Below are 13,368 nucleotides of genomic sequence, written 5' to 3' on the forward strand. Positions count from 1 at the left end.
TGATATCCAAACGCAAATGTCTCCAGTCTGTAGCAAAAACAAAACAACAACTATTGCAGTTCCAGTACTTTCAGAGAGGACTGTATGACAGTCAGATATGCTGTGTGTTATTAATTTGAGTTAGTACATAACAGCATTGCATAAGTTAGTTTGTCAAGTTATCTCCTGTACTGTACTGTAACACAACATCATGAACCCCCTCAACAGCCAAATGCAGAGGGGCCCAGAGGGTGGTGGTAGTGGGTGTTGGTCTATACAGTATAAGCAGTTGCCTATATGACAAAAAGTCTCAAGAATTCATTGATTTTTATCTCTAATTTGTCCCATAATTATGCACCTGCAGTGTCCAACTTTACTAGCAGTAGATCAGAAGTTGCATATCTTGGATAATGTAATCCAGCTGCTTCTCACATGGAGTATGTGTCTCCAACCGGACAGAGGAATGTTGGGGGGACTCAAATATCCAAAGATATTTTAGATTTAATTCATAAATGCAATCATATCTCTAACATTGCAGTTTCTTATTTGATGGTAAATTCGTCTGTATCTTGTAAAAATTACTGTGGGGCTAATGAGAGTCTAATCCTGAGGAGTGGGGGTGTACTGTACCTTAAGACCCAGCTGCTCTAATAGTTAACTCTCACATCTAAAGCTTGTCATGGCCTGGAATTTGAGTGAGGGCTGATCAGTGGTTTGCAGGTTTATGCTCTAAAGATGCTCAATCAGCGTTTTAAACCCAGGCCAAAAAGATACAACACATGCTCTCTGTTTACACTTTGTCATGCTCACAAGGCCTTTGTGAATATTGCAGCAGCTTTTCTGCATGTACTGAGGCAGAAGTGATGATCATTTCACCTTGAAACACTATGCAACTTATTACAGACAATGTGGTTCCAGAACTCTGCAGTGCTCTGAGAATATGTTGCCCTTTCCTCAAGTCATCTGTATTGTGAATTTCAGCATTGTGTTGTTTAGCAGGTCTCCACAGTCATTAAAACAACTGTGAGGTGAGATCCTGCACATACTGTGAACTTGAATGTCGATGGTCTCACCGAGGCTTTGCCACAGTTGTTTGTTGGTAAGTAGACAACAATGCATCTGGGTGAAGAGTATTTGTGCAGCAGGAAACAGCCCAAATTCATCCAGAATTGTTTCTAGGGTTCCTTAGATACCAAACAAAATCCAGAGATGCTTCCAGGCCTAATATTAAAAGTCCTCCTCTGTTGACAACACATATAGCACATACACGATCAGCCAAAACATTAATACCAACTGGTGATTTTAACATAAAAACATGTGTTTTTATTAAAAATATTTGAATAAAAATGTTAATTTATCATTATGAATTAAAATCATCCTTAACCAACACTGATCTTTGACCCTTATTTTTTAGTACTGTACTGTATTATAACTGTAAAAATGTTTTTGCAATAGTTACCATAATCAGTGTTTTTAGGGGATTACTTCTACTTCTGTACTTCCAGTACAATGTGTAGTAAATACTGTAATCTGCCTAATACTTTTATTTCAGTGAAAGATATGTGGTTCTGGTAGTATTTACTAGGGTGAGTTTGTGTACTTTTACCACCTCTGCACACAGTGTATCACATTTGGCTGTTTATGACCACCTGTGCTAATGTTAATGCTGATCATCGTGTGCATTATTGCTGTGTTGCTATTACTGTATTTCAGTGTGTATGTGCAGTAAATTGAAGTTCTCTCACATTTGTTTTCAGCAGCTTCCTTTGTGCAGCTGTAGTCTGGTCCATGACACTCACTGCAGAGCCGATCTGGTCCAATGTCCACTCTGTTGCCTAATGTAAGTGAATGAATGCCAAGTACAAAGATGGTCCCTTATCATCTTCTAGTGCAGCACGGGCACGTCTCCCATCCATCCATACAACTAACCACGAAGCCTGTAGAGTTGTCAGTCAGTCTGAAGGGTCAGCATTTCTCTCGGCCATAGGATGTAACAGCAGTTTGCTCCCCTCTCTGTTTAGCTAAAGCAGCTCTGAAAACGTGGGGTCACACTGTAGCTTAAACTTGCACCTCACTCGAACCAGATGTCCACGGCTGTCAAGTCATTTGTTTAACATTTGCCACTTTAAACATTTGGCTAGATTCAATGTAAAACCCGACCCTTGTGAAGATAGTGCTTAAAAGTCAGGATCATCACGTGCTGTTTTTACACTCAGTATACAAACTTTCTAACAACGATGTGCTTATATACCATCTTTGTTTTATTGACGAGCAGGGTGTGCATCTGTACAGAGGGAAGGTGAATATCACATCCCATATGCACAAATGACCAGCCTCTATCAGGATGATTTGTTGGACCCAAATTAGCGCAGAACATGCAAAGGAATAGGAAGGCAACAAGTTTATTGTGCGTAACGAGGAGTGGAGGACCAGGTGGACAGACAGGACCGCGGGAGGTGTGGGACTGCAGTGGCCGATGGGGGCAGGTGCTGGAGTATCTGGAGGAGAGAGATAATGAGCAATGGCAAAGACTCAGTATAAACTATGATGAGAGTGGGATCCTTACTGTAGGTGGGTGGCGAGTAATGTCCCTCAAGTGGAGTCCGGTGGAGTCAGGTAAGAGGAGGAGGAGAAGTCGAGAAACTAAGGGCGGCTGAGAGAACAGGGGAAAAAAAAGAACAGAGCCATAAACAAAGTACAACAAAAATACAAAATAGCAACTAAATGAAGTACCAACGAAAAGTGACCGAGCAAACCAGCCAGAAGGGCATTGTAGTCCTCAGTCTCTTGGAGTTACTTGTTAGGAAATTCCTAAAAATCCCTTAGTCCACAGAAACAGTGAATAGCAATAGTCACAAGATTTTTCAGGTGTAGCAGGGCGGAACAGAGGATCCCCGGGAAGACGAAGCCGACAAAAAACACCCGGACATAAGGAAAGGCAAAAAAGTCTGAGATCGGGAGTAACAAAAACAGGTTCTTTCGTGGGATAACAGGAAGACAATCTGGCAGGGACAGACAGGTAACCAGGACTTATGAAGGGGAGGTGACAGGTGTAGAGAATACAGGCCGATTAGGCGGCACAGCAGGGAGGGAGAGACAGGGGGAGCAGAGTGGAGGGGAGAGATGGTGATGCTCACCAGGACAACACGGAGCGGAGTCACGGATGCGACAGCCTCAGGGTCCTTTAGCATGTGCTAAAGAGTGACATTCAACATGATGACTTCTGTATCACTATATTTAAATCCTTTGTTACTAAAAAATAGAATGCAATTGAAGAATATGGGAAAACGTTATAGCAATAGAAACGGAGATATAATAGAAACCCCTAACTCTATAGTATGAACAACAAGATGAGATGAAGGTTCCTCCAAGCGATGTCGTCTGGGTTAGGGTTAGGGTATTTTGATATAGGGAAGTCAGAGTTACATTTAATGATTAATGATTAATTTATTTACTACTCAAACTAGAACTAAAATAACCATGTTACGTGAAGGCAAGTGTGCAACAATTTCTATTTCCACTATTTTCCTGTTCCAGTTCATGGTGGATGGATGTGCATGTCGCTGTGCAGAGGATCATCGTTTATTGTTTAACGCTTTCAATTTGTATTTTGAATAGGAAGCGGTGGGTTTGACGCTGTGGTCCCACAGAGAGGGGAGGGATGTCAGGAAGTACTAAGAAAGGACACACTTCAGTTGACACGACACAGCAGACATGTTGTCCTATTCTATAATGTTTTTTATTAAATTCTGTACGATAACGATTAGTTCAAATAATCCCATTTGGCAGTGAGACTGTTTGAAATGATTCCACATAAATCCCTTTGTTTGAAAAAAACAACATTAGCTTTTGGAAGTGCTCACTAAGGTCAGCTTGACCATCTGCTCCTCCATGTCATTAATGTGTGCATTTGCCAACTGAGCTGGGCTGACACTATACCTCCTGGAGACATTGGACATGGATATAAACTGCCTCTGCCCTATCTACAATGACTAACCAGGCATATTAACATCTTTCAGCAAATATATTCTCACTGCCAAGCATGTTACGTTGGCATGTAGAATAATTTAACATTCAGTTAGAAATAATACAGCACAACGTGAACATAGATTTGGATTCACCCTTAGATCTACACTGTTACTTTGTTTTCAGTGCTGCTTTTGCATCATGTTAGGTTTCACATCAGGTTTCACAGATTGTCGAATCTGTGCTTATCTAGTTTCTTTAGCACCCACATCAGCATTATTTTTTAAAAGAAGATTATCTTGACAGGGATGAAAGAGGCATTGATGAGAAGAGAATATGACAGATATGCACTGATTCGTCTCTTTCCCTCCCATCTCCTGATTGCTCTCAGCTGGAGTGAATCCCTCCCTCCTTCAAATTCCTATCAAGCTTCACATCTCTGTCGGTCTCCTTGATACGTCCTCCTGGACTCTATCTATCCACTTCTATTCGACCCTCAGACTCCAGCCGCTTTTATCTCCACTCTTCCTTGACTCTATCTTTCCTGACTCCTCCAAGTTCAGCCCCTAAATGATAAAAACAAAATCCAACAACCTTGATGTCCTCTTTACACTCTCCAGCTTGACCATGCTCTTTGTACTTTAGTGAAGGAAAATCGATCAGACAGCGGTGAGGCCGTTGTGGCGTGACATCTATAATTTTGACCAATACTATTCCTGTAAACTTATTTAAATCCACATAGGAAGCTCTGCTGTTAGGAGTTAAGGTAAATAAAATGTGTGACTATGATTTTAGTATTACATGGATCAAAATTTTCACCGGGCAGCAAATGCAAAACATTCAATGTAGTCCAGGAGTCGACAGGAAATTAAGGATAAACCAGTATTAGGATGAGGAGAGTAAATTATCAAAAAGCAATTTGCATTGTTATTACTTTGTCAGTCATTATATCTACAACAACATGAGGCTGGAAAGATCTTTTAAAACCGACTGGTTTATTATTGTCTTGTTTGTCCTTCTGCTACAGAACATTCCAGGCATTAACTGGAGGCTTAAAAGTTTTGTCAAACTGCAGGGCCACCAGAAACCAGGGAAGCACTTGATGGGGTTTTGATAGCAACTTCAATAGTAGCCAACCACACTAAGAAACTGCATCAGTTCCTTTCTGGTGTTTGAAGGTGTGGGATACGGTCTCAAATGTTGCCTGACCAAACACTTTGACAAGCCTGATTGAAAGTCACCTCATCCCACTTAAATCTGTCAAACAATCCATATATTTAATGTAGATCAAACATACTAAGATGGCAGCATTGTCCAAATATATGATGCATCCACACAGACCAAAGACAACGAGGTTCAGGAGCATTTCCAAATGGCATTAAGGCACAGGAGTAAAATTCAGAAAGAGCTGGGAAAGCAGAAATCTCTCCGGCCCTGTGGTGCAGGAGGTAGGGCGGTCGTCCTCCAGTCCCACAGTTGTTGGTTCGATCTCCAGTCAAACGTCGAGGTGTCCTCGAGCAAAACACTGAACGCCAACTTCTCCCGGTGAGTGTTGGAAAGCTGCATAGCAGCTCCCCCATCGGTGTGTTAGCGTGTGTGTGATTGTGATTGTGAATGGGTGAATGAGAAGCAGTGTAAAGCATTTTAAGTGCCAATAGGTAGAAAAGCGTTATATAAGAGCAGACCATTTACCATTTGACCCAGCCAAAAAATCACAGTAACACATAAAAATTTTAATTATCCCTTGGTTTTTAAGTTTAATGTAAAAAAGAATCATAGGTGCGTTTGGGTAAAACTGCTTGGTGAGTCGTTTAACAAGACCAGCAGTGACTCAATTGTAGTTGAGCCAGAGCATAATATTTCTGCATACAGATTTCAATGGACTGTGTGTCATTTGGCAATGCTCTAACAATGTGCAAATCCATTATAGATTACTGCAAGCACTGCAATATAGGTGTAACTTCAATCCATTTAGATCAGCTGTAATGACAAAATAAAGCAGCTTTATGTCTGTCGATTTATTCGGCTCTAACTTACACCTTTTGCTACACTCAGTGTGAGCAGCTATGTATGTACAGTGTGGGAATCATATATATGCACATTTTCTTCTTTAAGCAGATCTATGAGCTGTAGCCTCACAGTCATTTAATAAAAAAAACTGTGGCCTAATAATAAAGATATGGATGAAGCTGATCATTTTATTGATAGGACACACTACAGGTTACCAGCCCATGGTCTCAGCTCTATTAGAGGTGACAGGGAGACAAAATTTTATGACATCTAAATACAAGTGCCAAACTATTAACCATGTAATCTGTAGTTATGTGAGAGGCTTTTTTTTATTTGCAAGGCTAGTTTGTCTCAACACTGGTTTGCTTGTGTCGTTTTCAGAGGACTCAACTGCAGGAGTATAAAGTAGTTCTTGTTTAATTTTAACAGGTGAACAGCAACAGAGTAGATACTGTGATGTTTTCTGACTGCTGTTGTTTAAACCCCTCCTCCTCCTCACATACAAAGACTTCAATGGTCAAGCTCCATCACTTAATATTATCCGGATAGCCAAGCTCACTCTCCAAGTGCAGGTCTATTTGTTCTTACTAGAAGTTGCAAAAGTTGGAATAGCAGAAAGAACCTTTAAGTATCAAGCTCCTCTCCTATGGATCTCACTATTCAGATTCAGGAAGCAGACACCCTCTCTACTTTCAAAACTAGGCTTAAAACTTTCCTTTTTGGTAAAGCTTATGGTTGAAGCTTCCTCAGCTCTCACTGTAGGTGTGCTGCCACAGATTTAGGCTGCTGGGGACCAACTTCTCAATGCACAGATCTCTTCTCCTCTTTGTCCTTTCCATCATCACCTTATAAATAAAAATTAAATATATAAATGAAATTGATTATTGAAATGAATTATCACCACATATCTAAATATGGGCCATAGGTAACTGCTTCACATGGTAGGCTTAGTAGATCAGGATAATGCAATATTATGTGGCACTAGGTCATTTGGTTTAGGCACCAAAATTAGAAGGTTATGGAACAGTGGTGCCTTTAATATTTACTTGCCAATAGGTAGTAATGATCCTACCAAGCCATAAGTGGGGGCATTAAAACAACTTATAACTTGTGTTTTATTTACATGATAAAATTCAGACACTGATTCCAAAACTACTGACATTCTTTATTATAGAAAAGCAGCAAGTCATTTACAGGTAAATAGGTTTATAAATTACAAGTATAAAAAGTTTTATAGTGGGCAGAGGTAAATACAGAAAAAGTGCCACTTACTTAGAAGTTGCTAAGAACCGAAGAGTTTGTGCATCTAAATATCTTGTGCACTTAATTAAGAACAAGTTGACATTAAAGAAGAAGTAAAAAGTTAACAAAGAAGAAAACACAGTTTAAACAAAAGAAAAAAGAAAAAAGAAAATTAAAAGACCAGCTGCTGTTTTCACTTCACTGGTACTTTTATTTTAAAAATCTGGTATATTTTACAACACTTAGGCAACATTCTGTTGCTAACTCATGCTCTTATTTTGAAAATGTCACATTTTCAGCCCTTCTTGTGAGGTCACAGAGAGCTGTTATTTTGAAAAGAAAACTCATTGTGAAGGCAAAAGCTGAGTCATCACACAGAGATTCCGGTAGAGACACGTGGGATGAGTTGGGTTATAGGGGTGTTACTATCATAAGTACTGCTAATGAAATAATCATAGTATTGACAGCAGTCGGCTGTATAAGCGGCCACCTAGGGCGCTACTTACTGCAAAAGCCCAAAAAAAGAAATTCAAACAATAAATAAGATAAAAAGGAATAATTTGCAGCCCTGACCGTCACCCTTTCCTTGGGCTCTGTCTTGAAAATGAAAATTAACAAACAACCCCCCAAAACTGTGACACAAAAGGGCAGCATCTATACTGGCTGGCCCAACCAATGTGACACAAAGGGGTAGACGTAACTGTAACTAGACACACTAGACAAACAGTTTAGTAACATTATCCAATTACTTAAATATGCAAAAGCAACAAGAAAATAATGAACCAAATAACGTTTAATAACCTATAACATGTAAAGACATTTTCCCCTCCCTGCATCAAACTGGGTACTTGGTACAGTCCGGGCACAGTAGAAAGCATTTAAAGTTGTTAAGGCCCTTAATCCAATCTTTTATCTGGATGGCCAGCAGAATGGTAATTTAAGAAAAAGAGAAATTAAATTAATACAACTTAAACTTAATACCAAGAAACTAAACTTAAGGTAAAAGGTAAGTGAAAACATTACCAAACAAACTTACTGTGTGGCCGAGGTTGTGGCCATCACACAGCCCCCCTCTTCAGGAATCTCACTGGCACAGCGAGAGAGTTATTCGGCTGTTATATTATTTCTGCCTGGAATATGATGCACAGAGAACCTGAAGGGCTTCATGGCCAGGTACCAGTGGGTGATCCTTCCATTTGTGTCCTTCATTCTCTCAAGCCACTGAAGAGCCTTATGGTCAGTCTGCAGACTGAATTCCCTTCTGAGCAGGTAATATTTGAGGGAGTCAAGAGCCCACTTGATGGCAAGTGCTTCTTTTTCCACTGTAGAGTGTCGTACTTCCCTAGGAGTACTAGTAGTCACACAATACCTGATCCATGAGTCTTTGAAAAGTTGCAGGAGCCCCATGTAGTCCACATGGTAGAACAGTGAATTGAAACAGGCCCTAGAGTGTTCTGAATGCTGTCAGCTCACGAGACCGCTAAGTGAGGGGAACCTGCCATAACTCATATGTCTCACAGAAGCTCCATCTTTTAAGAACATCATATTTGTCGTTTCAGGATTTTCTTGAAAAACATCAGAGGTACATAACACTCTCACCTGTGATTGTTCCTCTTCTGAAAGATGATGGAGATTAAGGTCTGCAGTCCTAGAAGATGGCAAATCTTGTTCATCTACCTCCTCTTTTTCCTGCACACTCTTGATGAGCAAAACCTCCATTGGTCTTTCAGGCCTGGAAACCCACTCCTTAAGTAGGTTTACATGCAGTATCCTGCTGGTACCAAGCTGCTCCTGAACTTCAAAGGGCCCCTGCCACTTGGCCAGAAGCTTACGGTCCTCTGTAGGTAACTATACCAGTACCTTCTGGCCTGAAGCAAAGGTCCTCTGCAGGGCTGACCGATCTTACCAAGTCTTTTGGTGCTGCTGTGCCTCTGCCATGTGTGCACTAGCACACTCATCTTTTCTAAAAGCTCTCTCATCTGCAACACATAAGACAACATTTACAGGCCGCATCCTCCCCTGGTCACCCTCCCAAATCTCCCTCAGCAACAAAAGGGGTCCACTAACTTCGTGACCATGCACAAGTTCAAAGGGGGGAAAGCCAGTGGAGGCTTGGGGTACTTCCTGTTATGGAAAGAGTAGATATGGCAGCCACTGATCCCAGTCTGAACCAGTATCACTGACACACTTGCACAGCATCCGTTAAAGAGTCTGATTAATGTGTCCTGTCAAACCATCTGTTTGAGGATGGTAAGGGGTTGTTCACAAGCTCTTAATACCAAGCAGCTGATAAACCTGTTTAAGCAGAGTAGACATAAAGTTAGTGCCTTGGTCAGTTAATATTTCACAGGGAAATGCTACTCTAGAAACGAACTGCACCAGACAGGAAGCAACATTCTTTCCTTTGACTGATTTTAAGGGAAAGACTTCTGGATATTTGGTAGCATAGTCCGTGATCACATGCATGTAGCGATTTCCAGCTTTACTTCTCTCTAGCAGACCGACAATGTCCATGCCAAGGCTTCAAAAGGGGTAGAGATGATTGGAAGAGGCTGGAGGGGTTGTTGGATGAAGTCATCTGGCACTGAGTGTAACTCTTACATAATGGAGCAACATCAGTATCCATACCAGGCCAAAAACTGTTGTTTAATACGTGCTGTTGTTTTGTGCTTTCCCAAGTGGCCAGCCCAGGGAACGAAATACCCAGGGTAAGAACACCCTCCCAAGTAGCCTGGGGGACAACTAGCTGGCTGGCTGCTCCCTGCTGACGGTAAAGCACAGCATTATGGAAATAGAATTCTCTACATTGCAGTCAGACCCAGTACCTAGCTTCCTCTCTTTTGCTTTCCGCAATAGTGGAAAGCTGGATTATTTTGTTGCAAGTTAGCAATGTTGGTAGGAATCTTAAAGTCTATCTGTACCTCAGGCACAGGATCAACTGCTGGTTCAACAACTGTACGTTGGAACTTTTCCTGCCTTCTTTCTCTGGGTGACTTCCAAGACTTACCGGGTGCGGCCTCCAGGTCAGCATCAAAGAAGGGCAGGGCACTAAGTGTTTCTAGCAGTTGATCTGACTGTTTAGATTGAGCTCTAATCATAGCCACACAACATTTTTTGTTTAGGTATTACAAATCCAAGAGTACTGGCAGATCATGACCTAATACCACAGAAAATGGTAAATTCTCTACAACTCCGACATTCAGATTGTAGACCTGTCCGTGCACCTTTAAATGCACATCTGCTGTAGGATAAGGTTTTTCAGCCCCATGCACACAGTAAATAGGCATTGTATCTTTAACACAAACCATGTTAGGTGGTATCATTTTACTAGTCTGATCACTGCCAGTATCAATTAAAGCCTCAACAGCTTGTCCATTAACTTCAATCGTTGTCCGTCTCATTTTTTGACTACCGTCAGTTCTAGATTCAACAGTATATCGAGGTACCAAGCACATCTGAGTAAGCTTAACAGGGCTTTTTGGACAGACTGGTTTAGTATGGCCCTCTTTATGTTCTTTAAGCCACACCTGTAACTCCGGAGACACCATTCCCAAGTATTGTTTAAGAATGATTAAATTCACCTATTTCTTGTGTGGTTTTACCTTTTGGCTGGATCCATTTCCCATACAGTTCCTTGAGCTTTGCATATAGTTCTTTTGGGCTTTAATCAGGATTCACCTCCATGGAGCGAAATCTTTGTCTATAGGTTTCAATATTCATATCATACTTTGTTAGAATAGCTGATTTTACATGGTCATAATCCTGTGCATCGTCCAGATCCATGTGTACATAAGTACCTCTAGCCTTACCAGTGAGCAGGGGTATCAGATGGAAAACCCACTCAGCCTTAGGCCATCAGCATGCTGCAGCAATACGCTCAAACCATAATATCACCTAGGGCAATAAAACGGCTAGAGCCAGCTCTGATTGACAGTGTAGTGCCATAAACAGATTCTGAGGCATTCCTCTCTCTATTCCGGGTGAGGTACCAAATTCCGGAACTGCCATATCATCAGGGTTTTTATGAACCACACTTTGTCTGGCCCCTAATTTGGAACCAGTTTGCCTCGGGAGACCCTACCAAGGGTTATTGGCCCCGACAACACAGCTCCCAGGATCACAGGGACACACAAACACAGGGACACAAAAAGCCACAAAAGATGTTGAGAAAAGCTGAAGCTGAGAAATAGGTGCAGTGGGACTGTCGGCATCAAAGGCTGCAGCTCTGTAGGCCTGTTGTACGGGAAGTGTCAAAGGGACAGCGATTCTGTTCGAGAGCTAGTCCCAGCATCACCTCAGTCCATTTGTGCTGGATGTACTGGAGTCAGCACATATGCTACAGCTTAGCACGTACAGGAAATAAGGAAGGAGAGCAAAAGACTGGTACCAGCATCACTTCAGTCTTTTTTCAACCACTTTGTATATACGACACTGTTCTGTTTAGTATGGCAGTTTCTCCATGAAGTACATGTGATTTGTTATTGTACTTAAGTATATTTCACTTTAGTTAACTAGATTTAATTATGACCACTTTGAATACATTTAAGCGTAAATATCTATACTTATTAAAGTAAGCTAAAGTCCCAGTGTTGTGCTGGATGCTGCCTGGTGAAATCTGCATTCATTGTGCAGGAGCACACACAGCTAAAACGAAAACTGAAAAGGTCTTGAAACCTACTGAATCCATGGTGAGATGTTGCTTCAAACGGGGATAATTGAAAGTGGTGTCGCATTCACACTGTCATATTAAAGTCCGTCAAACAATAGAATGACCAGCGCTCTAAACGTTTCCTGAACTTGAAATTTACTTGCAGGAGACAGGAGATAATAAAAAGCAGTGCAAAGTGAGTTCTTGGTTTTACTGAGCCGAGAACTGTCGCAGAGTTGTCCCTGCTGATTCCTGCATTAAAATGATTTAATAGATGATGCAAGTTTTTGTTCTACTCTCCTGCTGAATGATGTGCGTAACTCCACTGCGCAGAAACGCGTGTGGCTGCCAACCATCCACTGTGTTTACGTGGATTAAATCAGGTACAAATACAAAAATAATGGTACAAGAGAAGCAAAGCCCACAGCAGATTCTCTTCTTTTTAAGGGATTTCTGCGGCTCATTAATTCTGTGCCTCCTGACCTTATTTTCAGCTCTCTTTACATTTTATCAGTGGATCTGTGTTTTATTCTTTGAATCAAATACTGCTGTAGGCTGTTACTGTGTGATGTTACAACACGAGTATTGTGAAAATAAATCTGTGAAAGCATCAGATCAGCTAGAAAAAAAAAACAACTTAATCTATGTACATTATATTAAGTATTCGCTCACCCATCCAAATAAATGAAATCAGGTGCACAAAGCAAGTTCCATAAAGACATAGATGAGTGAGTTTGGTGTGGAAGAACTTGACTGGCCTACAAAGATTCCTGACCTCAACCCGATAGAAAACCTTTGGTATGAATTAGAGCGAAAACTGCGAGCACTGTGTATTATGTATTTCATAAACACACTCCTAAACCTCGTGGAAAGCCTTCCCAGAAGAGTTGAAGCTGTTATAGCTGCAAAGCGTATTAAACCCTATGGAGTAAGAATGGGATGTCACTAAAGTTCATATGGGTCCAAAGGCAGGTGAGCCAATACTTTTGGTAATATAGTGTGTATTACAATTAACTAGTTCAAGTTATTTTCTGTTAGCCTACCAGTGGTCACTGAAACTTTGTCCTTGTACTTAAGTTCAGTTTTTGAGTACTTGATCCACATCTGAAACAGAGTTCTCAGCCAGCAGAAACAGTGGTGAGCCTGTGCAGTCCTTACATTAGCTGCCTGTCAGCGTCTGTGTTGATTCTAAAGTTCTTTTCCTTGTTTTTAAATCACTTCATGGTTTTCCACCAGCCTACCTGTATTCTTACAGTGTATGAACCAGTCCAGGCTCCTCTGGTTCAAGTTGTTCCAAAGTGCAGGACAAAAACATTTGGTGAGGCATCTTTTATTGCTAAAACTCCCCTTTTTAGTCTGGCTTTTGATCAAACTATTTTAATTGCACAATTTATTTGTTATTACACGTTTTTATTTCTTTATGTATTTATCCACTTTTTTAAAAACGAAAATAAATTAACATTTTTCATTGATTATGAACCTTATCCCTGGTCCCATTTGGCCTTAAAAAAGGGCTCTTAACA

The sequence above is a fragment of the Channa argus genome, chromosome 9 (assembly GCF_033026475.1).
Source record: "Channa argus isolate prfri chromosome 9, Channa argus male v1.0, whole genome shotgun sequence".
Classification (NCBI taxonomy): domain Eukaryota; kingdom Metazoa; phylum Chordata; class Actinopteri; order Anabantiformes; family Channidae; genus Channa; species Channa argus.